The following is a 27,169-nucleotide window of genomic DNA, read 5'->3' as shown; positions in this document are numbered from 1 at the left end:
GGAGGAACTCTGCAGAATTCGCAGCACCTGGCACTCAACAAGGGGCAAACAGATTTTTCTGGACTTTTCAAGCAGTTTGCAAAACACATTCAAAAGCCAACTATAACAAATACATGTAGACATCTGTTGTAATAATGGTTACCTCCTTCAGGTTATATAAGAATCCCCCTTCAACAATAGTGTTTGTCAAGCACGATAATTACAAGTTTTTCTTTATTATTCTGTGGTTTCTGCATTTTGGATCAAATGTTTAAGTTGAATCTGTTGATTTAAAAGGGCAGCTTTTGTAGAGAGAGGAGTATATTATAGACAAGAAGTTAGATAACATCTCACAAATGAAGGCATCCCTGCTAACTGGAGAGTAGTCTCATTTTTGGTAATTGCACAGGCTGCATACTCCTGTGAGATGTTCTACTCATGGATGGAGTTTGACTCTGTCGATGGTGCAAGAGGGCTCTTTTGCGCACAGAGCTGCAAACATTTATTTTGAAGGTCTTATATAGCACGAACAAGATCCTTGCGGATATCAGAGCACTTCACATTAGGTCAAGCTAATTATAAAAAAGGCTAAATGAAAGTAGATCACATATACAAAAGAGTTTGTGCAAAGGGAGGCACATTAGGTCAAGCTAATTATACAAACAGCTAAATGAGAGTAGATCACATATACAAACAATTTGTGCAAAGGTAAGCAATAGGGTGCAAAAAGCAAAAAATATCCATTGAATCAGGTGACAAGGGGAAAGTGCCAAGAATGTCTGGATGGACCCTTGTAGAAGCAGAAATACTAGAAAGGGTACGATTGATCTCTGATTTTCTTTAGTCTATGATCAGGTGAATTTTGCCATGAGAAACGCTTTTACTTCCTTTTTGAAAGATGCGGTAGAGGCATTCAGTCTGGTTTCAGGGGGAAGTGTATTCCATATCCTGGGTGCCATCCCCGAGAAGGTTTGTTTGTATGTTTTCTTCCTGTCGAACCTTTGCGGTTTCAGTAGCAAGTTTTCCGCACTTCTTGAGGATCATGTCCCACCAGAGATCGTCAATTCTGTGCGAGGTAGCTGGGTGTCTTGTGATGTATAGACTTATGCGTCATGCACGCTATTTGTAGGTGAATTCTGGCTTCAAGAGGTAGCCAATTCAAGGCTTTTAAGTCTGGGGAAATATGGGCACCTCTTTTCGAGCCAGTGACAAGTCTCGCTGCAGCATTTATTGAGGCTCTTAGGGGTGCTGTTGTAGCTTTAGGAAGGCCGCATAGGGAGACTCTACTGTACTCCACACGAAGAATAACTAGCGCTTGTACTGCCAGGTTGAAGTCATTGGCTGGCAGGAAGGGTTTCAGTTTCCTCAAAGTGTTTGTCTGGAAGTTTGCTCCCTGCGTTGCTAATGTGTTTCTGCATAGTGAGGTTGCTGTCAAGAGTTATACCCAAGGATTTTGCTGAGTCTACAATGTTTGGTGGAACGTTGAAAGCAGTAATATGTTTGATCAAGTCTTGCATAGAGGGAGGAATTCAGTTTTTAGAGCGTTCAATTTGAGATGGTTTTCTGCCAGCCAGGTCTGTGTGTTCCTGAGCATTGTGTTAAGCCCTTTAATGTCTTCTAGGGTGTGAACCGTAAGATAAAGTTGTGTATCATCGGCATACATATGAAATTGCACGTTAGACTCATGAAGCATTACGGTGAGGAGTCCAGGAAGAGGTTAAATAAAGTCGGAGATAGTGAGGACCCTTGAAGGACCCCCAACATAACTGGTACGGGTTTAGAGAGGGTGTTGTTGACCTTGAATTTTTGCATTCGGTTATGGAGACAAGAAGAGAACCAGGTAAGCACTGGTCCCAATAGACCCATTCTATGTTCCAGGAGATCTATCAGATTCTCGTGTTTGACCGTATCAAAGGCTGAGGATAGGTCTAGCAGGATGAGTAGGCAAGATCCGTTCTGATCGAGGATTTGTAGCTCATCGTCAATAATGTGTGTCATGGCTGATTCAGTACTGTACATTCTGCTCTCTCCCTTACATGCAATGCAGCGCAGCAACTTTGATTTATTCCAAGTGTTGCATGAATGTTTAGTAAATATGCCCCAGAATACTCAGAGAACAGTCTGCATAAGTGCAAACTTTCTTTCCAAACACAGAACAGATACAGAAGAGACATCAACAGTGCAAGCTTCTCTGACAGGCAAACACAAGTCTCATTCAGACATTTCAAGCACAGTACATACAACAGCAGGATCACTTTAAGTCATGTAAGGTCGAGTAATTCATCCTGTCATAGTCCGTTAACCCTTTATAATTCATGCTCGTAGGTCCCAAATTCTAAGACAATAGTTAGAAAAGCTCTCATGACTGACACAAGCTTCTTTGAGATCTCTTTGGTATCCTCAAGTGAAGGTTCTGGCAAAAGTTATGCATGGTGGAGTTTACCACAGTGCGATATACCTCAAAATGTTATTTTGTGCCATGTTAGATGTGGCTAGTTCATCCCATCTTTTTACTTCTGTGCCATCTGGCTCTTATACTTCTATTTTTCCATTACAAATGCGAAAGTGCAGGTATCATTTCTTAAGTGAGTGTTAACTGCTGCTTGGCCCAGCCTTCTAAGCCAAAGCACTGCAGTCTTAAGTCCAAAAAATGGCAAAGCTAATTTACCTGGGCATTTTATTTATTAACAAAAGATAGTCTTCAGTTATTGATAGGTTTGTGTGTGTGGTTGTGCTGATGCATCAGTTGGTAAATGTCACAATAAGTAAATGTCTAGATGGGGGTTGAATGTATAGAAAAATGAGTGTGGATGAATAAACAAATGGATGAATAGGAGCATGGAATGGTGCAGGCGTGTTACAACAAACTTACAGGCTGTGGTCCCAAACAGCAGTAGTGCAAATATTACACAGTGTGAAGAATTAAAAATAATATTGCAGTGCTAGAATTAGGTTAGAACTTGGCAGTATTGTGACTGTAATTACCATATTTGTCCTTCCAAAGCATTACATGAAGGGAGGGCACCATAATGCAAGAGTAGTTAGAATTGCCAGCCTTAGAGGAGTGTTCACCCAAAATGTTTGCCTTCTCCCCTCCTGCTTTGCTAAATTTGTTTTTGTTGGCCTTTGGCTAACCATGCTAAAGGGCTTGTGCTCACTCCATGAAACATGGTAAAAAGGGCTAACACCTGATTGCCATACTTAATTTATGTATAAGCCCCAATTAAATTGGTATGCCATCTACCTAGGGCTGGTAAATTAAATACTACTAGTGGGTCTGCTGCTCTTCTTGTGCCACCCACCTAAGTAGCCTTTCAAACATGTCTGAGGCCTTCCATTGCAGCCTGTGGGAACTATTAAAAGGTAAATCTTACTTAGCAACTCTTTGCGAAGCCTAAACCTCCCATTTTAATACATACAAGACACCCCTAAGGTAAGCATGAAATAGCCAATAGGGCGATGAGCAATGTATTAACAATGCTGGACATGTACTTTCACGTTTTACATGTCCTGGTAAGCGAAACCCCACCAATTTGTTTTCAATTACTGTAAAGCCTATCTCTTCCATTGGATAACATTGGGTTACCTTATTACATCTAACAATTGATAACATGTGTTTGGGAGCAGTCATGAGTGTAATGTTTGATGCTTAGTTACAATAGATCAGCATTAGGACTTGAAGTCATCTCAAAACTAGGTTGAGGAGTTTGTGTTCAGCTCTTCGTGTTCAGAGCCAGCCTGGTGCGTAAAAGAAAGGTGACATAGAAACTAAAAGGGGGACTCAGGATGTGGCAAATTTGAATATGTTTCTTGAGGGATAAAGACAGGCGGAAAGGCAAATATGCTTCAGTAATACATTGTGCAAAGTAACAGGGGGCAGATCAGGGCTTTATAAATGTGATCTTCATGGTGTTAGCTAGTTAAAACTGCATGTGACTTCGAATAGAAGGAAAATGCTTCTTGACCAGGAGGCGGGAAATTGTCAATGGGGGAGAAGGCTGGCATGGTTGTGGAAAGCCATAAACAGGTATCTAGAGCAAGAGGTGGAAGGGCAACTACGATTCCTGAGAGCAGTGTTTCCTATATCTGCATAGATATGCATGGGATTGTTGTATTTGTACATGGGTATGAAACACTACCCTTCTTCATGTGTAAATAATCTTATGAGAATAACATCTTTGTAAGAGTAATGTTCAGGTACTGATGTTCTCAGGTTTGCTCTGATGAGCATTCTGCAGACATGTCTGATTACCCTGTACACTTTTATACCACAGTGAATAAGCAAACCTACTGTGCTATTACATGCACATGTGTGCCACATGTACCTATCATGACAATGTGCCTTCCCTACCTTCATTTAGAGGTACACATGGGAAAACAACCTTTACTATGCACCTAGAACTATGTTGTACCATTACAACGAACGCATTGTTGCCACACGTTTCATTACAATGCGTTCCATTACCACGCAAGTCGTTAGAATGACTTGCATCAGGGAATGTGTTGTTGGATTTTAAATCCAACACTTTCCCTACTGTGGCACAGACTGGAGCAGGAATAGTAATATATACTCCATAAGGCAAGTCAATGTAACAACTTGAGTGGAAATGGATTGAGTGGTAACAATGCATTTGTTGTATCACAGAAGGGAGATTTTTCCTCAATCGCGCTCACCAACGTTAAGTTGGCAAGCATGAGCGAGAAAAGTCCATGCTAGACCACCTTACAGCAAGATTTCTCAACGTGGGCAGTCGCAGATGGTGGCGATCACTTACGTTGAGAAACCATCCGTTCGTGTTGAGGAAGCCTTCCCACGAGGAGAATATCGCCCTCTGGCGCTGCGCTTGGTGCCGCTCCTGATGGTTTTCAACATGGGACAAACAGCCAGCACTAAAAATCAGCACGAAGAGGGCAACCTGATGAACTCTGTCACTTGCGGAATTCACCGTAACCCGGCAGAGATTTTTGGTCACTTTGCGGAGTTCCATGTAACGGAACTCTGAAAACTCCACCCAGGCCTAATCAGGAGGCCAGACAACTAGCTCTTGGAGTCACTTTGTTGGTCCTGGGTTCAAGATGCTGGTCCAGTCCTTTCACTAAGATAGCAGGGCAGCAGAGTAGCAGCCCTATTTGCAGTGTGACAGAGGTGTATTGAAGAGTTGGGATTGATGGCCCAATATTTATATTTTTGCCAATTTTGAAGTAGGAGAGGTTCTGTAGCTTTCCACCCCTAGAGGTGCTTGGAATTTCCTGCCTCCCTGCCCTGACTCCAGCTGGTTTGGGATTACAAAGACTTGTATCTAACTCTTTGTGAGTGTGCTCAGGCAGACCCTTTGTGATGTGCAGGTGTTGTAGGTGACAGCTCTGCCCCCTCAATAAGTCAGAGACGGCTCATCCTGCCAATTCCTATTCGCACTTGTCTCACTGTCTGGGAGCAATACACAAAGACCAACTGACAGCCACACCTAGACATGTGAACCAGTATACAGGCTACAGGGCCCACATGGTTAGGACAAGAAAATGCCAACTTTCTAAAAATTGAAAAAAGAGCACTCCTCTCGTGCTCCCACTGCTGCACTGCAAGCTTGGGAAATGAATCCCACCAATGCATGTCCTTAAACCAGGTAATCCAATATCAACCCTTTCTACCATATCATAGTTGTCATCCAGTATTATATCCATGCTCTCCTAATCTTCATCACAGCGGAGGCAGTGTGATTAATTCTGTAAACTTTATTAATTCTTCCAATGCCCAATGCTCGCCAAGCCAGGCTTTAAACAAAGGTACGTCCAAATCAATCACTGTTAGAAGTCGGTGGGCTATATAAATACCCAATGCATTTCGAGACACCTTGGCTCTTCGTCAGGGGTTGCTGAAATCAATACAATAAATAACTTAATCACGTACTTCATCATTAGAATAGTGAAAGCGACATCAATTTCACTAAACACATCCAGGTGCTCAAAATATCACAAATTAAAAATTAAAGGTTAATGCTTCAATGCTAATAAATTCACCCTTGTGTCCCTTCCCTGCTATGCCCAAAACATTGCATATCTTTAATGTGCTAAAGACTCATGAGCACCTACATATCCCCAACCCTGCTCTGACATGATTATATTAATGTTTAGTGCTTCAACCAATTCGTCCGGCATAGTGCACCCTATGCTGTGCCTTTAAGTTCATTAAACCATTGTGACTGCCTTTACTCAAACTGCTTATCTCCCCCTTTACCAACCTCCCGTTTTCATCAACACTCTCGCACTGCCTAATACGGTCCCCTCTTTTCACCACTCTCACGCTCCTAACCCGATCCCCTCCTTTCACCATTCTCACACTCCTGACCTAGTCCCCTCCTTTTCCCTAACCATGTGGCTTTACCTTGCAATAACGCTTGACACCAAATGCTCTGGCGCCTCGTGCTATTCCCCATGAATGCACTCCTCCCTCCCTCATCCTAGCTATTTATCCACCTACTCAGCTGCACCCACTCTCACTCTTAAACCCTCGCAGTGCGCACTGTTACACCACGTGACTTCCCTCCCCTATAGTTAAGGCATCACTCCACCCCACACCTCTCACTCCCATAATCGTTGTTGCCATTAATATCCTTAGACTAATCATCCCTATCCTTAAGGCTCACTCCTAATTAGACGCCTTTCGTAGGTCCACCATTCCCGGTCCATCCTGTTATACTACCACAGCGCCGTAATCGGGCTGCCAGTTCGACACGCCCTATCATTCAGGTAAGCCCTGCAACCATTATTTAGTATCTACAACCCCCTCTGGCTTAATACCCTATGATGCCATGGCAAACCTCTTACAGATACTAGGGATTCCAATCAACTCTCTTCTACCTTCCTTGACCCTAACGGCGCCACTAGACGGGAAAACAGTGCATGTTCCCACATCTAGGTAAGCACCGCATATGTCCGCTAGTCCGACCTGTCTCTATCACGTATAATCTCTAAGGCTTAATACCTTACTGATACCATGGCAACCCTCTTACAGATACGAGGGGTCCTGCCCTGCACTCCTAGCGGGGCCACGCCCAACTATTGGTGTCTAATAGAACCAAGAAACCCTCTAGCTCCAGTGTTTACATGGATTTGTTCCTGTAATTAGGTAATCCTAAACCTTCCGTTTTCTCTGCCTACCTACCCCTCCCTACCCCCCCTCACCCATTTTTAATGCCCAACATGGTACCCTATTCACTGGTAAGATACAATGGATGAATGGCACCAGTCATTGTACTCACCTGCACGTATGACAGTTTTTCCACCTTAAGGCATGGCGTGGAATCCTTTAATGCTATGTACTGTAGAATGAATTAAGAATTTAAACAAATGTTCTTTGTTTTTTGTTTTCCCATTTTATTTACAGGCTTGTATAGTAGGCAATGCATTGGTTGTCCTGATGATGATCCTTCATTTTTACAGGATTGAAACGCCGTCGACAGTTGTTGTAGTCTAAACACTAGCTCTCCATTGTGTGATATATTTATGTTTTTACTACAAGAGTAAAGCTAGATTGATTTCCACTATGTTTGCACTAGCTTCTCACAAAATGTAAAATTGCCTGTTAAATTTCTCACCCTTGTATATTGTTTGTCTAGCCTTGTTGTTTGTTGTGGATACAGGATTGTGTCTCACTATATATATATATATATGTCGTTTTTAATGTTATCTATTCTTGCCATTGATTAAATTTAGGGTCCGGCTGGACACCTTAGCTACTATAGTGCAGATTGTGGCCTATATTTATTTTGAGTTTGTATATTCTATTCTCTGTCAAGGACCTTTGTTGACTGATATTACCAATACTCTTGGTCTGGTCCTTGCTTACCGAGTGGGTTCCCTTGTTTTTCTTAACAACATGATTGGTGGCATGTGAGAGAGGCTTCAGGTACACCTGGGTCTCAACAACTTCCCCAGCCCTAAGTACACATTCTAGCTGCTTGTCTTCTCAAATACCAGCAGGGATAACTCTGGTGTACAAAGACTCTGCTACCTGTCCTTGAACCCTGGAGACATGAGCTTTACTATATGGCCACACGTTTTGGGACTTGCTTTTTTCAGCTCTTTGTCTAGTCAGTGTATGTTGCTGTTTCAGGTGTTTCCAGGGCGTGCTGCTGTGTCCCTTGGCTTGAATCTTGGCCGGTTTGTGCCTTGTGTATGCATGTCCTCGATGATAAATCATGGTATGTGTTAAGCATGGGTCATGGGCAGAAGCTGTGGCGCTTCGGCTCAAGGTTGGCTCTCTGTTTACATCACTTAATAAGTTGGTGCACTGGGGGTATTGTCCCATTTCCCTGGGGTCAGCGCATTGATAGGTTTCCTAAGCAGAAATATTCCAGTCTCCAGGTTTCATTCACCCAAACTGAAGGCTCCTGCAGTCATTCTCTTGCTGAGTTTCAATTTAACTGATCGTCAGAAATAAATCCTTGTCGCTGTACCTGTCACTTGCGTCATCATACCAGGAAAATAAATCAAATGTATCTGCAAAGCACACTGAGAAAAACGACAGTACAAACAACATTAACAAACCTGTTCCTCTTCAGAGCATCCTTCCCCCAAGGATGAAGCAAGTGAGAGACGGCGATGATATACAGCATCAAAAGCACCGCCTTCACTTCTCACTTTGTTTGTTGTAGGAAATGTCCCAGTAAAACAGACATCATTAATAGAATCTTTCCGCTCCAGCCCGTCTTCCAATAATGATGTCGCAGCGGAAACACTGCTAAAATAAACAACATTAAAAAGATAGTGTTTATTTCATGTATTTCTCCAAATTAGACCTCAGCAGGGGTGACAGCATCCCACGATGCCTCCGGTGGAGGCTGACAAGCAAAAAGCATGGTTCAAAAACCACAAACACACTCCTTTCAAATGAGCCAGACACGCGCAGCGCTTGAAAAGTGCTTCAAAAACATTACAAAGTTTGTTTTGGAACTCTGACGACCAATCCCCTACCTGCAGATTCAGGACTTGGAAATCAGCAACAGAAACAACAAAAAGAAACACACTCAACTACTGCCAATGCTCTTCAGCACAGGCACCCCGCCGAGGCACATTCCAAGGGCCGTGAATGATGATGCCAGGATGGATGACAATGGAAACAAAACTAGCAGATGCAGGGCTTTAAGTGGGATGAAAAAACTGGGGGGGTCTCTCAAAGGGGCGTGGTCAATGTAATTAAGGGCATGGCTTAAAGCACGTAAGCTAAAAATCTGTGCTTAGCATAGTGTGCTGCCCGACTTGCATTTTGCTGTTTCTGTCATTGCATCCAGATATGATACACAAAGAAATATCATAGCATCAACAAGTCAGGACTATTGGCTTTGTCAATGGTTAGTTTCATAAAATAAATAAGCAGAAACAATAGCTAGTATGTAATATTGAAAAAGCTTCCACTTAAAGCCCTGGTGACACCACAACAATGTTGCTGCTCCTGAGTTTCAAAAAGAGAAGGGAAATCCAGAGAGAAAATGAGTCTCTTTAAAGGATTTCCCTTCCCCTACAACGCTCACCTTTCATGATGTCATGCCGTAACTTCTCCACTAGTGTGAAGTGAGCAGTGTGAGCAGCGCCCATCAATGCACTAGTGAGAAGTGAGCAGCGCACATCGATGCACTAGTGAGAAGTGAGCAGCGCACATCGATGCACTAGTGAGATGTGAGCAGTGTGAGCAGCGCACATCGATGCACTAGTGAGAAGAGAGCAGTGTGAGCAGCGCACATCGATGCACTAGTGAGATGTGAGCAGTGTGAGCAGCGCACATTGATGCACTAGTGAGAAGTGAGCAGTGTGAGCAGCGCCCATCAATGCACTAGTGAGAAGTGAGCAGCGCACATCGATGCACTAGTGAGAAGTGAGCAGCGCACATCGATGCACTAGTGAGATGTGAGCAGTGTGAGCAGCGCACATCGATGCACTAGTGAGAAGAGAGCAGTGTGAGCACCGCACATCGATGCACTAGTGAGAAGTGAGCAGTGTGAGCAGCGCACATCGATGCACTAGTGAGAAGTGAGCAGTGTGAGCAGCGCACATCGATGCGCCTGCAGTCACCTTAGCTCGGAAAAAAACGGATCGCCTGTGCCAGGGCAAAAAACAGAGCCAGATGATGCTCAGACCCGGTGAGGCACGGCCTACTTAAAGCCCTGGGCAGATACTTCTGAACCTGCAGCAATTACCTGGAAGCATGTGTGGAAATTAACAGAAAAAGAAATGCAATAAACTCTCAAGGAATATGGATCCTTTGCAAAATGTGCGAAGGATAAAAAAAAAGAATCAGAACTTTTACTACAAAATAAGGAGCTGTATACGTTACATTCCTGTAACTTGTTTTAGCAACTGTCTCTCCAACACAACCAGCAAAGTATTCAGAGTTAGCATAAAGGGGCCATTAATGTGGAAGTAAGAGGGACAATGCTAGGCCGTATCCAGAGCCACTAGTAATTATGCAAATTTGCAGTTGAGGAGTTGTCCACATAATTATGGATTTTCCTCGTTTGCCATATAATCCATTAACTTTTGCGTATTCTGCAGATTACAAAATTATATATTTCTAATTTAAACAGGTCAAAAGTTACTAAAAACACAATGACACGTGTTGCAGTGCAGTCGATGGCCCTTTGTAAAAAATAGATTGTCCCTTTTTTAGTAACTCATTGATGCATTTGGTAGGGGTGGGTGAACCTCGCTGATTTTTAATCAATAGAATTCCGCAGATTTCCCTAAAAAGTCTGTGGGATTCAGGTATGTCATGCTACTCGTGCTGATTTTCAGCGCCGGGAGCTTGTCCCGCACTGAAAAACCAATGCAAACGCCACCACGCGACATACCACAGGCCAATGCTTCTTTTTGCTGTTCAAATAGATTTTCTACTTGAGTTGCAGCTTTCGCAACGGGAGCAACAACTTTCTCAAAGTGAGCGGTAGCAACCAGGGGCGTAACACAAGGCCCCGCAGCCCCCGCATTGCGGGGGGGCCTCGGGAGGGCCACTGGCTCCGGGGGGCCCCGCAGGGGCCCCTCACGTATAATACATGCTGCTTGCACACACAGTAGGCTGTGAAAAAATGGTGCGCAGCGTGGGCCCCGGGCCGGGCCCTTGCGAGTTTGAAATGGTGGCGGCGCGTGGCGGGGGCCCCGCCCGGGGCCCCTGTGAGTCTCCAGTTTTTTAAATGGTGCGGCCGGGCCGGGGGGCCCGCCCCCGGCCCGGCCGCCGGGGCCCTGGGAGTCAGTGAGTGACTGTAAGCACATTAATTGAATTAAATGTTATTGTGCGCGCCGCGGGCGGGCCGAGTCAGACTTCGAAATGGTGCTGGGCGGGCCCCGCCCCCGCGCCCCAAGAGTCAAGTCAAGTCCGAATTGGTGGGGCTTCGGCCGGGGCCCGTGTGAGTGAGACACTCTGTCCGCCGCCTCCTCTGTCTGATGCTGGCAGGGCGGGCCAGTCACAGTGGCACGGCACCCCGGGCACAGTCACTCTGAGTCTGATGCAAATATTATAAATGCCGAATCGATTGATGAATCAGGCGGCGGGACAGACTGTGGATGCGCACACACACTTGTTTACTCCCAGTCGGTCCTGTCCAGTCCTGACTTTCTTTCACTTTCAATTCCGCCACTTATGCACGTTGGGTGTGGGGGGGGGTTGGGGGAGGGCTGGGGGCAAGTCATGCTGGCTGGTGTCGTGAGTAGTGACCAATGATGCCCTCATTACATTTGTCGGCACTCGGCACAGCACATGCGCAATCGCCGGCGGCGCGAACACAAGGTGTGACATCAGGGGCCAGGGGCGCGCATAGCCCGCCCACCGAACCAGGCCAAACCCAAGCCGCCGATCGTCAAGACAAGAAGAGAAGAGATTAGAACAAGAGGAAGCAGTGGCGTAACGAAACTTGAGGGGGCCCCCCTGCAAACTACATGGAGGGGCCCCCCTCCCATCATCCGTGCCAGTCTAGAGCTGTCAGGCCAGCGACCCGCCATCCTGCCGAGGATGTGGGGTGATTGTTACCCCACTGTCACCAATACAGCAGTGATAAGTAACACTGGATGGTGGAGTTAAAGGTTGGGCTTAGTCTGCCAGCAGGCTATCATAGGTGGTGGTTCATTCATTACAGGGTCCCTGCCATCAGTACGCCAGGGTAGTTTGCCCAATTATAGGTGGGTTTTCTGATGCAGACTCCTGTCATGATATACAACGTCGGGCCCACTCATCGTTCAGTTTTGACAAAAGTGCATCCACTGCTCCTTCTCATTTCCGTTTTAAAACATTAGACAAAGCGACAATGCAGTATTTCAAAAGCAGATGTAACTACAAAGAGCACATTTTGATAATACATTTTTATTAGTAGACAATATCAATCTTAAGAGGCATTGCAAAGCTTCATACTCACTTTGACCCAAATTCCATCACAGTGTCTCTCTCTCTCTCTCTCTCTCTCTCTCTCTTTCTCTGTCAGTCAGTCTCCCTCTCTCTGTCAGTCTCTCTCTCAGTCAGTAAGTCTCTCTCTGTCAGTCCCTCTCTCTGTCAGTCTCTCTCTCTGTCTCTCTCAATCTCTCTCTCAGTCAGTCTCTCTCTCTCTCTCTCTCTGTCAGTCTCTCTTTCAGTCAGTCTCTCTCCCTGTCAGTCCCTCTCTCTGTCAGACTCTCTCTCTCAGTTTCTCTCTCTGTCTCTCTCTCTGTCAGTCTTCCAGACAGTCTCTCTCTCTCTCCTCTGTCAGTCTCTCCCAGTCAGTCTCTCTCTCTCACAGTAATCCAGTCTCTCTCTCTCTCTCTGTCAGTGACTCTCTCTGTCAGTCAGTCTCTCTCTGTCAGTCTCTCTCTCTCTCTGTTGGTCAGTCTCTCTCTCTATCTGTCGGTCAGTCTCTCTTTCTCTGTCAGTCTCCCAGTCTCTCTGTCAGTCAGTCTCTCTGTCAGTCAGTCTCTCTCTTTATGTCAGTCTCTCTCTCTCTGTCAGTCTCTCTCTGTCAGTCTCTCTCTGTCAGTCAGTCTCTTAGTCTCTCTCTCTCTCTCCTAGTCTCTCTCTCTCTCTCCTAGTCTCTCTCTCTGAGTCTGTCAGTCTCTCTCTGTCAGTCATTCTCTCTCTCTCGCAGTCAGCTAGTCTCTCTCAGTGAGTCTCTCTCTCTCTCAGTCATTGACTCTCTCTGTCAGTCTCTCTCTCCACTATCTCTCTCTACCCTGTTGCCACTCTCTCTGTCTCCATTCTCTCTCTCCACTCTCTAGCTCTCCACTCTCTCTCTCTCCACTCTCGCTCTCTCCACTCTCGCACTCTCGCTCTCTCCACTCTTGCTCTCTCCACTCACTCTCTCTCTCTACTCACTCTCTCTCCACTCACTTTCTCTCTCCAATCTCTATACTCTTTTCACTCTCTCTCTTTCCACTCTCTCTCTCTCCACTGTCTCCCTCCACTTTCTCTCCCCTCTCTGTCTCCACTCTCTCTCCACTCTCTCACCACTCTCTTGCTACCCTCTTTCTACTCTCTCTCTCTCCACTCTCTCTCTCCACTCACTCTCCCCACTCTCTCTCCCCACTCTCTCTCCCCACTCTCTCTCTCCACTCTCTCTCTCCACTCTCTCTCTCCACTTTCTCTCTCCACTCTCACTCTCCAATTTCTTCACTCTCTCCGCGCTCTCTTTCCACTCTCTGACAACTCTCTGTCTCCACTCTCTCAATCTCTTTCCATTCACTTTCTCCACTCTCTCTCTCTCCAAGCTGTCCACTCTCTCTCTCTCTCCACTGCCGTTGGGACAGCAAACAAGGTGTATTGCTCTACCGTGGCACATTACTTTTAATAAGTCCAAATAAGACGATCAAGACCCAAGACGTCTTCAACAAATATAGCGATTTTTGCCATAAGACTCACTCAACCCTCTTTGCAGCGCAGCACCCTTTCCTTGATATCGGCCCTTCATTTATGGGAACTGCACACGTAGGCAGTGATTTCTTGACAAACACTTGTATTCCAGTTGCATCTAATGGTAACTTCTCAGATGTTTCTTCGGGCATCAGGCACTTTCTAACGACATTAAAAATTCTCAGCACAGAGAATCATTTTCAGAATTTGAATACAGAATCATTAAATAGATGCTTCTAAACAAGGATCAAAGTGACTTTATTTCCCATCCACAAAGTCACAGATTTATTAGAACACCGAGTACTGGAAAGAAAACCCAGGGCCACTTGCAGCCCCCCCTGAAAGCAATCAGCTCCGTCTCCGGGTTTTGACAACTAATGATAGGTTGTCACTGAGTGTGCAGGGGCCATTACCTCGACAGCTGCTAAGACAGCTCAGCCGGTTGAGCACTTGCTACTGAGGTCTGTAAGTGACCTGAAGGTCACAGCTTCCAAGCCGGTCAGGCCGGACTCAGCCTTTCATGCGGAAGGGGAGCAGAGCAGCACAACTGCTCCCTTGGAGGGGAGCGCCCCATATCTGGTGAATGCTGCATGCACGTGCTGCGTGGGTGTAGGGTACACTACACACCAGCCGGTCTGCACCTCAAGTCTTTAATCATCACAATGTGAAACACGAGGTTAAATCAGGGGGGCGGCAGACCAGAGTGCCCGGGCCGGGTGCCCTGCATCAGAGTCAGACAGAGGTGGCACCTGGCAGCACGACTGCACCATTCTACCCTCCCAATTCTGCCCCCATGACAACACATCGTCGTCTACCTGGTTGAATCTCTGGTCCAGTGGACACTTACCCTGGCTGTACTTCTTCACGGACACCCGAACTTACACTTCAGGGGTACACGTCACGTCCTCCGACCTCAATGCAAGCGTTCCACCTCACACAACCTTCCTACCCGCACAGACATCCAACGCCGCGCCAGTGCCACTCACCATCTCCCTCCCCCCAGCCCATTACCAACCCCTGGTCCTTTGGAATGATAGCGATACCTTCCAGAGTTCACACACCTGTCACCCACCACCCCCTGGGCCCCTGCCTTCCAATCCAACTACTGCTGCTCCCCTCCACATTTGATTTTACTTCACGAATCGATTAACAAATGTTCTCCTCTTATGGGCCGCTACCACACCTCGCAGACGCCCATATATATGCCCCGTTCGCCCTATGCCATTGAATTAATTGCCCATTCAAAGTTCTACCAGTCCTGAGCTCTACTAATATGCACAGCGCACACACACAGAGCGCAAGGCTAGCCAAGCAGGACAGGGCAGGGGCCGGGGGCGGGCAATTTCAATCAGGATTAGAAGGCCCCGCAGGTCAGTGTCACAGGGACAAACTTACTTAAGTTCGGAAAGTCTGTCTGAGCGGTGGGCGGCGGGCCTGGCTGGCTTCCTCTTGTTCTAATCTCTTCTCTTCTTGTCTTGACGATCGGCGGCTTGGGTTTGGCCTGGTTCGGTGGGCGGGCTATGCGCGCCCCTGGCCCCTGATGTCACACCTTGTGTTCGCGCCGCCGGCGATTGCGCATGTGCTGTGCCGAGTGCCGACAAATGTAATGAGGGCATCATTGGTCACTACTCACGACACCAGCCAGCATGACTTGCCCCCAGCCCTCCCCCAACCCCCCCCCCACACCCAACGTGCATAAGTGGCGGAATTGAAAGTGAAAGAAAGTCAGGACTGGACAGGACCGACTGGGAGTAAACAAGTGTGTGTGCGCATCCACAGTCTGTCCCGCCGCCTGATTCATCAATCGATTCGGCATTTATAATATTTGCATCAGACTCAGAGTGACTGTGCCCGGGGTGCCGTGCCACTGTGACTGGCCCGCCCTGCCAGCATCAGACAGAGGAGGCGGCGGACAGAGTGTCTCACTCACACGGGCCCCGGCCGAAGCCCCACCAATTCGGACTTGACTTGACTCTTGGGGCGCGGGGGCGGGGCCCGCCCAGCACCATTTCGAAGTCTGACTCGGCCCGCCCGCGGCGCGCACAATAACATTTAATTCAATTAATGTGCTTACAGTCACTCACTGACTCCCAGGGCCCCGGCGGCCGGGCCGGGGGCGGGCCCCCCGGCCCGGCCGCACCATTTAAAAAACTGGAGACTCACAGGGGCCCCGGGCGGGGCCCCCGCCACGCGCCGCCACCATTTCAAACTCGCAAGGGCCCGGCCCGGGGCCCACGCTGCGCACCATTTTTTCACAGCCTACTGTGTGTGCAAGCAGCATGTATTATACGTGAGGGGCCCCTGCGGGGCCCCCCGGAGCCAGTGGCCCTCCCGAGGCCCCCCCGCAATGCGGGGGCTGCGGGGCCTTGTGTTACGCCCCTGAGAGGAAGCCAGCCAGGCCCGCCGCCCACCGCTCAGACAGACTTTCCGAACTTAAGTAAGTTTGTCCCTGTGACACTGACCTGCGGGGCCTTCTAATCCTGATTGAAATTGCCCGCCCCCGGCCCCTGCCCTGTCCTGCTTGGCTAGCCTTGCGCTCTGTGTGTGTGCGCTGTGCATATTAGTAGAGCTCAGGACTGGTAGAACTTTGAATGGGCAATTAATTCAATGGCATAGGGCGAACGGGGCATATATATGGGCGTCTGCGAGGTGTGGTAGCGGCCCATAAGAGGAGAACATTTGTTAATCGATTCGTGAAGTAAAATCAAATGTGGAGGGGAGCAGCAGTAGTTGGATTGGAAGGCAGGGGCCCAGGGGGTGGTGGGTGACAGGTGTGTGAACTCTGGAAGGTATCGCTATCATTCCAAAGGACCAGGGGTTGGTAATGGGCTGGGGGGAGGGAGATGGTGAGTGGCACTGGCGCGGCGTTGGATGTCTGTGCGGGTAGGAAGGTTGTGTGAGGTGGAACGCTTGCATTGAGGTCGGAGGACGTGACGTGTACCCCTGAAGTGTAAGTTCGGGTGTCCGTGAAGAAGTACAGCCAGGGTAAGTGTCCACTGGACCAGAGATTCAACCAGGTAGACGACGATGTGTTGTCATGGGGGCAGAATTGGGAGGGTAGAATGGTGCAGTCGTGCTGCCAGGTGCCACCTCTGTCTGACTCTGATGCAGGGCACCCGGCCCGGGCACTCTGGTCTGCCGCCCCCCTGATTTAACCTCGCGTTTCACATTGTGATGATTAAAGACTTGAGGTGCAGACCGGCTGGTGTGTAGTGTACCCTACACCCACGCAGCACGTGCATGCAGCATTCACCAGATATGGGGCGCTCCCCTCCAAGGGAGCAGTTGTGCTGCTCTGCTCCCCTTCCGCATGAAAGGCTGAGTCCGGCCTGACCGGCTTGGAAGCTGTGACCTTCAGGTCACTTACAGACCTCAGTAGCAAGTGCTCAACCGGCTGAGCTGTCTTAGCAGCTGTCGAGGTAATGGCCCCTGCACACTCAGTGACAACCTATCATTAGTTGTCAAAACCCGGAGACGGAGCTGATTGCTTTCAGGGGGGGCTGCAAGTGGCCCTGGGTTTTCTTTCCAGTACTCGGTGTTCTAATAAATCTGTGACTTTGTGGATGGGAAATAAAGTCACTTTGATCCTTGTTTAGAAGCATCTATTTAATGATTCTGTATTCAAATTCTGAAAATGATTCTCTGTGCTGAGAATTTTTAATGTCGTTAGAAAGTGCCTGATGCCCGAAGAAACATCTGAGAAGTTACCATTAGATGCAACTGGAATACAAGTGTTTGTCAAGAAATCACTGCCTACGTGTGCAGTTCCCATAAATGAAGGGCCGATATCAAGGAAAGGGTGCTGCGCTGCAAAGAGGGTTGAGTGAGTCTTATGGCAAAAATCGCTATATTTGTTGAAGACGTCTTGGGTCTTGATCGTCTTATTTGGACTTATTAAAAGTAATGTGCCACGGTAGAGCAATACACCTTGTTTGCTGTCCCAACGGCAGTGGAGAGAGAGAGAGAGTGGACAGCTTGGAGAGAGAGAGAGTGGAGAAAGTGAATGGAAAGAGATTGAGAGAGTGGAGACAGAGAGTTGTCAGAGAGTGGAAAGAGAGCGCGGAGAGAGTGAAGAAATTGGAGAGTGAGAGTGGAGAGAGAAAGTGGAGAGAGAGAGTGGAGAGAGAGAGTGGAGAGAGAGAGTGGGGAGAGAGAGTGGGGAGAGAGAGTGGGGAGAGTGAGTGGAGAGAGAGAGTGGAGAGAGAGAGAGTAGAAAGAGGGTAGCAAGAGAGTGGTGAGAGAGTGGAGAGAGAGTGGAGACAGAGAGGGGAGAGAAAGTGGAGGGAGACAGTGGAGAGAGAGAGAGTGGAAAGAGAGAGAGTGAAAAGAGTATAGAGATTGGAGAGAGAAAGTGAGTGGAGAGAGAGTGAGTAGAGAGAGAGAGTGAGTGGAGAGAGCAAGAGTGGAGAGAGCGAGAGTGCGAGAGTGGAGAGAGCGAGAGTGGAGAGAGAGAGAGTGGAGAGCTAGAGAGTGGAGAGAGAGAATGGAGACAGAGAGAGTGGCAACAGGGTAGAGAGAGATAGTGGAGAGAGAGACTGACAGAGAGAGTCAATGACTGAGAGAGAGAGAGACTCACTGAGAGAGACTAGCTGACTGCGAGAGAGAGAGAATGACTGACAGAGAGAGACTGACAGACTCAGAGAGAGAGACTAGGAGAGAGAGAGAGAGACTAGGAGAGAGAGAGAGAGACTAAGAGACTGACTGACAGAGAGAGACTGACAGAGAGAGACTGACAGAGAGAGAGAGACTGACATAAAGAGAGAGACTGACTGACAGAGAGACTGACTGACAGAGAGACTGGGAGACTGACAGAGAAAGAGAGACTGACCGACAGATAGAGAGAGAGACTGACCAACAGAGAGAGAGAGAGACTGACAGAGAGAGACTGACTGACAGAGAGAGTCACTGACAGAGAGAGAGAGAGAGACTGGATTACTGTGAGAGAGAGAGACTGACTGGGAGAGACTGACAGAGGAGAGAGAGAGAGACTGTCTGGAAGACTGACAGAGAGAGAGACAGAGAGAGAAACTGAGAGAGAGAGTCTGACAGAGAGAGGGACTGACAGGGAGAGAGACTGACTGAAAGAGAGACTGACAGAGAGAGAGAGAGAGAGACTGACTGAGAGAGAGATTGAGAGAGACAGAGAGAGAGACTGACAGAGAGAGGGACTGACAGAGAGAGACTTACTGACTGAGAGAGAGACTGACAGAGAGAGGGAGACTGACTGACAGAGAAAGAGAGAGAGAGAGAGAGAGAGAGAGAGAGAGAGACACTGTGATGGAATTTGGGTCAAAGTGAGTATGAAGCTTTGCAATGCCTCTTAAGATTGATATTGTCTACTAATAAAAATGTATTATCAAAATGTGCTCTTTGTAGTTACATCTGCTTTTGAAATACTGCATTGTCGCTTTGTCTAATGTTTTAAAACGGAAATGAGAAGGAGCAGTGGATGCACTTTTGTCAAAACTGAACGATGAGTGGGCCCGACGTTGTATATCATGACAGGAGTCTGCATCAGAAAACCCACCTATAATTGGGCAAACTACCCTGGCGTACTGATGGCAGGGACCCTGTAATGAATGAACCACCACCTATGATAGCCTGCTGGCAGACTAAGCCCAACCTTTAACTCCACCATCCAGTGTTACTTATCACTGCTGTATTGGTGACAGTGGGGTAACAATCACCCCACATCCTCGGCAGGATGGCGGGTCGCTGGCCTGACAGCTCTAGACTGGCACGGATGATGGGAGGGGGGCCCCTCCATGTAGTTTGCAGGGGGGCCCCCTCAAGTTTCGTTACGCCACTGGTAGCAACCTGCCATGACCACCCTTGTTGGCTCATTTTTTCTTGCCTTGTAACTTAACATTAGTGAGCCATGCACAAGAAAAACTCTGCCACGTAGCAACTGGCAGAGTTTTTGCCTAAACTATGTGCTCCAAGTGGAGTGCGGAGTGGGCAAAAGTCTGCGAATCCACTGGCGTAGCGGAGTTAACCGCCCACCACTAGTATTTGGGATTGAAACAGGTACTATTGAGGAGAAACCTTTGCCCAGGCAGTGTTAACCTATGTAAAATTCACAACGGAAGTAATGCTACCACAAAATGAGCCTCATTGCTGCATAATTTAGCTACCCTTGCCACATAATTTGGTCCTTCCCCGCCACATAATTCCAATACCCTTAACTATTACATTGACACAAATGCTTTCCTTTCTTTGGTTTTCCACATTGACAGTATTTCTAGTCAAAATAGCAATACCTCATACACTTTTTTCTAAGCAGGCATCAACAATAAACTGTTAATGCTGACACCAATTAACCTGCTTGTTATGCTGTGGAATCTGGACCTGTGGGTCTGAGATCTACTGAACTGAGTTTGACTATTTTCCAACCTTCTGGTTACAAACCAGCTGGTAATAACAGCAGCCTGCCCCCCTCTCCCAGACTGTACCCCCTAAAGCCTCTCCTGGGATAAAGCATTACCAGGCCACCTGAGGGCTCCCTTCGTCATTTGGTCTCGCAGTCCCCCGGCGCGCCATGCTGCTGTGTCCTTAACAACAGGGGTTGCTGGGATTCTGAATACTGAATGAGCTGAGCAGCCCCTCTTTTGGCCCTCCAGACATGTTCATGCACTGCCACTGCAGTCTACTGGATGGAGCCATGACTCCAGACCCTCTGCAGCATAGGGCTGCGGCATCACTGGTAAGTCACCGGCTTGGGACTCACTAAGTGGATAGTGTCAGAAATGGCTGGAAAATTCCCATGCTCTAATATTATAAATGTATACACTTGAATGAAAAAATGCAAACATCCCCACATCGCCGCGGGCAGATTCAAAACTTGAAAGCCAGCTCATAGAAGCAATAGCTGTAGGGATTGGCCAACACCAGCCAATGACTAAAGTGTGGGGACTCACTGCTCACTCTCTCTGCATGTACACTGCAGGAGGTCCTGGCTAATGGCAGACCTTAATAAGTATGGAAAAAGCCAACAGGTCTCACATTTCAGACCTATTACCTGTGCCCATGGCTTTAAACCTCCCTATATTTGCCAATGGTTTTTAGCATCACCTGTGCTGTGCAGCATGGCTAAAGAATAATAAAAAATGCTTTTGTCGTGGCCACCCACGTCATTTAGAAGGGTGCAGCATGCATATGGGTGCCTACAACATGACATAGGAGCTGTTTTTCGGTCTGATTACTGTTCTGAGTTGATGGGGTTGGAGTAAAAGGTGAGAGAAGTGCACGAGGAAGAGAGCAGGCAAAACATACACTGTCATGGAGGGGGAACAACCTTTATAACGCGAATTTTAGCACGCAGTGTTATTACAACGCAGATTTTTAAACAAAAACCATTACAACGCATTACACTGGGGGGCGCTCTAGGATAGTGAATAGTTTTAATTTACTATCCAACACCTTTCCTAGTGTCCACGGAAACTGGTGTTGGAATAGTAAATTAAAATATTCACTATCCAGCGCCCCCCAGTGTATTGCGTTGTAATGGAATGCGTTTTAAAACTTGCCATGTTACAGCATGTGTGGTAAAAGCATGCGTTGTGACAACGTACATCCGTCATGGAGTGCTAAACTGTAAAAAAAAAGTCGCGGTTGAAAAGCAAGCAGTGGAAGCCTAGAAGAAAGTAAATCAAAAAAGATAATGAAGAGCCGATACGCCAAGGAAGGGGTAAACACAAGAGTGTCAGACTGGGACACTAATAAGAAGCAGGCAAATGAGAGTGACAGGAAAGTCAAGCAATGAGTGGGTTCCAAGCCCCTGTATGGGTCAAACCCACAAAACATCTCCCACCATACAGGGCAAGGGCATGCACTTTGGAATAGCTTTGACCCCGAAAAAACGATTGAATGTTTGATAATTCTGCAAATGACCGCAGATACTCTCAGATCCACTCTTCCATCATTTTGAAGTTGGTAATTTGTTGCAACTACTTGGTAACACTGCAATATACACAAATCAAGCTTAATTCACAGAGCAAGCTATTCTCCCCAAGAACCAAACTTATTTTTGTTTGTCGGAAGCCCGTCCCCCAGGCCTCGTCCACACCCACACATCCCTCCCAGATATCTGCTAGTCCTAAACAAAGGCACACTACCTGTAAGAGGGGTATATAAAAATCTGGCCTGAACATAAAAAAATTAATACTGCTCTGGTTTATCCTGCTTCATCTGAAACTTCCTTGATACACCTCAGTTAGACCTGGCATCTTTTGCCGTGATTCCCCCTGTCTTTTTGCTTCTGACCTCCTGTTTTTGACTGTGTGCTGCATGTCGTTTTTGCTGGTTTTAGGACTCTGGGCACTTTACCACTGCTGAGCTGTGCTAAACTGCCAGTGTTCTCTTGGTAAAATGTATTCGTGATTGGCTTTTCCATGATTGGCATATTTGATTTACTGGTAAGTTCCTAGTAAACTGAACTAGGTGTGCCCAGGGCATGTAAATCAAATACGTAAGTAAGTAAGGATATGTTATTGTATATAGTTATTTAAAACCTTTACAATATTGTTCATATGAAAAGAAGCAACTTGTACTTTAAAATTAAAGTATACAAACTAGAGCTACATTAAAATAGAGAAACTTTCTAAAATGTCTGTGTACATAGTGATTTTGCAGTTGTACTTGCACTTCGCACAGTCAGATTCGGACCTTTGCAGTCCTTTACCTCAGTGTTCATGATTAGCTGAAGTGCCTTTTGGCAAAATCTAGTGGCCCTACAACCTGTCTGCAGTTGGTAGCTGTTCAAGGCCAGCATGACGGCCGGGCGGCATGATCTAATTTGAAAAAGTCGAAAAACGTATAGTAGATAATAACGTCTCAAAGTTGTTAAAGATGGGCAAATACACAATATGTGCTTTAAGGATTCTTCCATTTCCCCACATAGTCTACAAACGGGTGTCGGCCATATTTGCTTCCATGCAGGTGTGTGATTTTTTAATATGGTGGTTCCCAGCCGTAATTTTAAAAGTATTTTTTGGGCAGCTGGGGATATATGGTTGACTAAATATGGTTGTGGCTTTGGCTTCCCATACGTGGCCAACACAGTCCATCCATGTTTTTGTTTGCTGTGGCAGCTTTGTCTGCTGTCCATGATATTTGCTTTGCTGCTGCGTTAGTCTCTTTTTTGAACACCACAAATGATTGATTTGTGTTCCATGCCTTTTCCATATTAAGGCTCGAGATGGCGTTCTCCCATACCATTTTCCCTGAGTTTTTTGTCTTTTTCTGGTTGTTTATCTCAGTCCAACAATGGCCCATAAGGGTGTCCTCTTCAGCAGCTCTTAATTTCCAGCATGTTTTTAATATGGCTGCTTGTCTGATTTGGTGTTGGTTTAGTAGACCGAATTCCAAGCGGATCTGAGATTGAGATACGAACCTCGGAATATGAAAGATGTATTTGAACAACTCTGATTGTTGTGTGTTCAAAAAGTTAACATCTTTTCCCTTGTACAACTCCGATCCATACGTGAGAGATGGGAGAAATTTTGCAGATATTATCTTCAACAAATGCGAATTGGATGGACAATTCATTTTTCTTTTTAACAAATTTAGGGCGAAGCGTAGTTTGATAGCCTGTGCCTTTCTGTAAAACTGATGATCTTTCAGCGACCACCTAGCATCGACTACAACTCCCAAGTATTTGTACGTGGAGGTCTGCTCAAATGTGTTGCCTGCAATGTGCCATTTAAAGGATTTCCTCCCTGGCCGAGAGGCAAAACAGACAATCTTCGTTCTTTTATAATTGATTTGGAGCCCTTGTGCACAGATGTAATCTTTGAGCTTTGTGATGGAACATTGTAGGCCCAACGGGGTCTGACTGCAGAGTACGATGTCATCTGCATACTGTATGCTCCTGATTTTGTGGTTGGGTAGCTTTGGTGGATCACTTTCTGTTTCCGCAATACACTTGTCCAGGTCCGCTGTGAAAATATTAAAGAGCGTTGGTGCCAATACACAGCCCTGTTTGGGGCCAACATGAGTGAAGATTTTACCTATCGTTCTATCGACGTTGGCTAGTTTTATTCTAACCCAGGTATTCGAGTATAGGTTTATAATGGCCAACAGCAGCTTTGTTGTTATTCCCCAGTTACAATTAGTGAGCCTGCATCACTTATTGTGCCACCCACATGAGTAGCCCTACAAACATGTCTCAGTCCTGCTATTGTAGTGCCTGTGAGTGTAGTTTTAAAGACCTGTGCGTGGCAATGCGAAGAAACACATGTCAGCTGTTATTTCTCGGTTGTGAAGTACCAACAATAAATAAACAACATCAAATCAGTGATATTTACAAACATTGTTTGATCTACTTTAAAATTCTGATGAATCTGATGACCAGAACTTCCAATGTTCTATCCATTGAAATAACTGCTTCAGAGTTTATGAATCAGCATTACTTGATTAGGATGTTAATATCCCCACATCTTTAGCAATTTCTGATTAAAGCAACACATAGTTAATTAAAGCAAGAAGGTTTTTATATTGAGTATTACTGTAACGCTTTCTAAAAGATCATTCCAATAAAAAAGGGTGTTTCCTATGTTCAACAAGTTATTTTAGAATAAATATTACAACATAAAACACAAAAAAGCCTTTTGAAATTTAAGCAACTATTAATGGTGTGATTTTCCACTTTACCATAATATTTGTTTTTTGTTCATCTTTGTTTATTAAGTTAAATATGAAGGTCCTCATCTACAATAAAATGACGCAGGGTAGCGCCACAATTCATTTAGCTGTACTGTGCTGCATAGTTTTCAAAGCACAGGGATGTGTCATATTAACAACAATACAGTGCATTTCTGTGCTTTCCCCTGGCTGATGCACAATTGGCCGCCATGCGCCAGCGCAGGCGCCCTTGCGTCACTTTGCAAGGGCGCCTGCACTGCGGGGATGAATGTTTTTGTGCAGGACGGTACAGCTTCCTCCACAAAAACAGTCATTAATGGCATTTTCCTATTTATATGCATGCTGCAGAATGCAACAGGCATAGAGAGAGGGAAAAAATGAGGGGAGATAAAAGTATTTCTGCTTGTACCATTCCTACGCCTCCCTTGGGGAGACGTAGGATTCTGATGTATTCCAAGTTTTACAAATTCTTGCAAATCTGAAAATGCGTCAATTTCTGTGGATGTTGGGTGGAAAAACCCATAGCAAAAAATGTGGAACACCCCTTTTGACTCAAAGTAATGTGTGAAAGGGGCCCATTTTTACAAGGTGACAAAAAGTCATGCAGGGTCATTTTACGTGGCCTTGAAAATATGGGCAGGCACACTGTGCCGCCGGTGCATAAAAAAACTGAGTGTTTTCTTAGCTATTTTGCAGTCCAAACAAGCTGTCCCTTGCACCTCCTTGGACTGCTAATAACTACTTTCTTCGCCGGTGAAATAAAATTGCCCAGTGGTGAAATTTTAGACAGACATTTATGTGTCTGACTTCAGTGCATTCCACATTTATTTGCTGATTTAGATCTAACTAGCAGAAGAGAATACTAAACACTGTGCTAATTAACAGCCACTTCAGTACTTCTTAAAGCCTGCCAGGCATAGGGACGAGGATAACAAGATCATAAAAGTGTGAAACGAACGAAACAGTATATAAAGATAAGGTTCAAGCAAATTGTTTCCTTTGAAAATGATAATATATATCTTCTTGCTCAATGCCCTATCTGATTGGAACTACAGTTGTCATACCTCTACAATACAATCAGCAGTACACAGACTATTCATCTTCCATTAATCTGAAAATAATCTTTAAATACAGAATAATGCCATCTTTGTTTCTTGTCCACCAAAAATCAGCTCAGACCTACAGATTGAGAAACACTGCCTATAGTGTAAGTGCCTCACTGTTGAGAGCATTCTTGCAAGGTAATTGTGGTGAACAGTGCTGCGGACATGACTTTCATGCCCACATTTTTGAAATCTTGCAGTCTGTTATTGCATGGAATTCGACTGAATACTTCACTGTTTACTTTTATATAAGGAGCAAAAAAGATCCTTGTAGGAAAGTGGGTTACTGGTTGAGGGGGTGTAACCCTACTCAAGCACCAACACAACTCCTGTCTGGGTGAAACACAAGCAAACCCCAAATTAACCTGGTCATGCTTAACATAGAGGCATTGTTGAAAGTATTTATGGAGTGCACCAATAAAAATCCCACCACAATGATTAAAATCCAATTAAAAGAAGCAGATATATGCACTTTCAAAGATTTAGATGAAAATAGTGCTTAAAAGCATAATGCGCTAACCCTGACAAAGTCACAAGTACAGGCCGGTCGCAATGGAGCACAGGCCGGATAGAGGATTCTATTTAGACCCACTGTACAAAGTACCTTCAATCCTGGATGCAGTGTTGAAAGGTTCCGTGTCAAAGATGGGTCACAGAGGAGGTTTCAAGGAGCTGTGGGGTTTAGATGTGAGGTCCTGCATCAAGATTTGCGCACAACATTATTTCTGGAAACTGTTGCAATGCAAGGTACTGCGTTCAAGTGCTTTACACAGCTGCGGTTCTGATGAGGTGCAGAGCAATGCGTTGTGGTGCGTCAGTTCTGCTGGACCTCCAGCTAGGCTGGCAGAGATCCTTTAGACCCATTTTCAAGGGGTCAGGACTGGGGTGACACCACTTGGTCAGAACTCCCAGCAAGTAGAGTCCAGGTGCAGGTCAAGGTGGTTGGAGTGCTTTTTGTCCCTGAGACTCTGATCAGGAAGCCAGCCAACTAGCCCTTGGAGTTACCTGGTGGTCCTGACTTCAGGATGCAGCTCTAGTCCTTCTCACTCAGATAGCGGGGCAGCACGGCAGCCCTTCTGAGCCTTCCACAGGTCCAGGTATGTTCTGAAGATTTCAGTCTGAGGGTCCACTATTTATAAATGATGCTCTCTTTGAAGTGGGAGAAGCTTCTAGAGTCCTCTTTCAGCCGAGGTGTCTGGAATGTTCTGCCTACCTGCCCTCGCCCCAGCTCATCGGGGGGACAAGTGTGAAACCCTTTGTGAATGTGTTGAGGCAGAGTCTTTGTGCTCTGTAAGTGTGGCAGGTGACAACTCAGCCCCCTCATCAAGTCAGAGATGGCCCATCAGCCCAACACCTATTCCCCCTTTGTTCCAGTGTCTGACAGTAATATGAAGTAATCAAAAGAAGCTGGAACTGTAGGTTCTTAAGTTACTTTATTAAGATGTTAAGTTATAATGATAACCCCATCAGGAGCAGCTGTCCTGCTGCTCAGCCCTCATCCAACTGACATTCATAACACACTGCTCCTGATGGGGTTATCATCTTAACTTATCATCTTAACTTAACATCTTAATAAAGTAACATAAAG

Source organism: Lissotriton vulgaris, chromosome 11 (genome assembly GCF_964263255.1).
Source record: "Lissotriton vulgaris chromosome 11, aLisVul1.2, whole genome shotgun sequence".
Lineage (NCBI taxonomy): Eukaryota > Metazoa > Chordata > Amphibia > Caudata > Salamandridae > Lissotriton > Lissotriton vulgaris.
Note: the sequence above shows the minus strand (reverse complement) of the source record.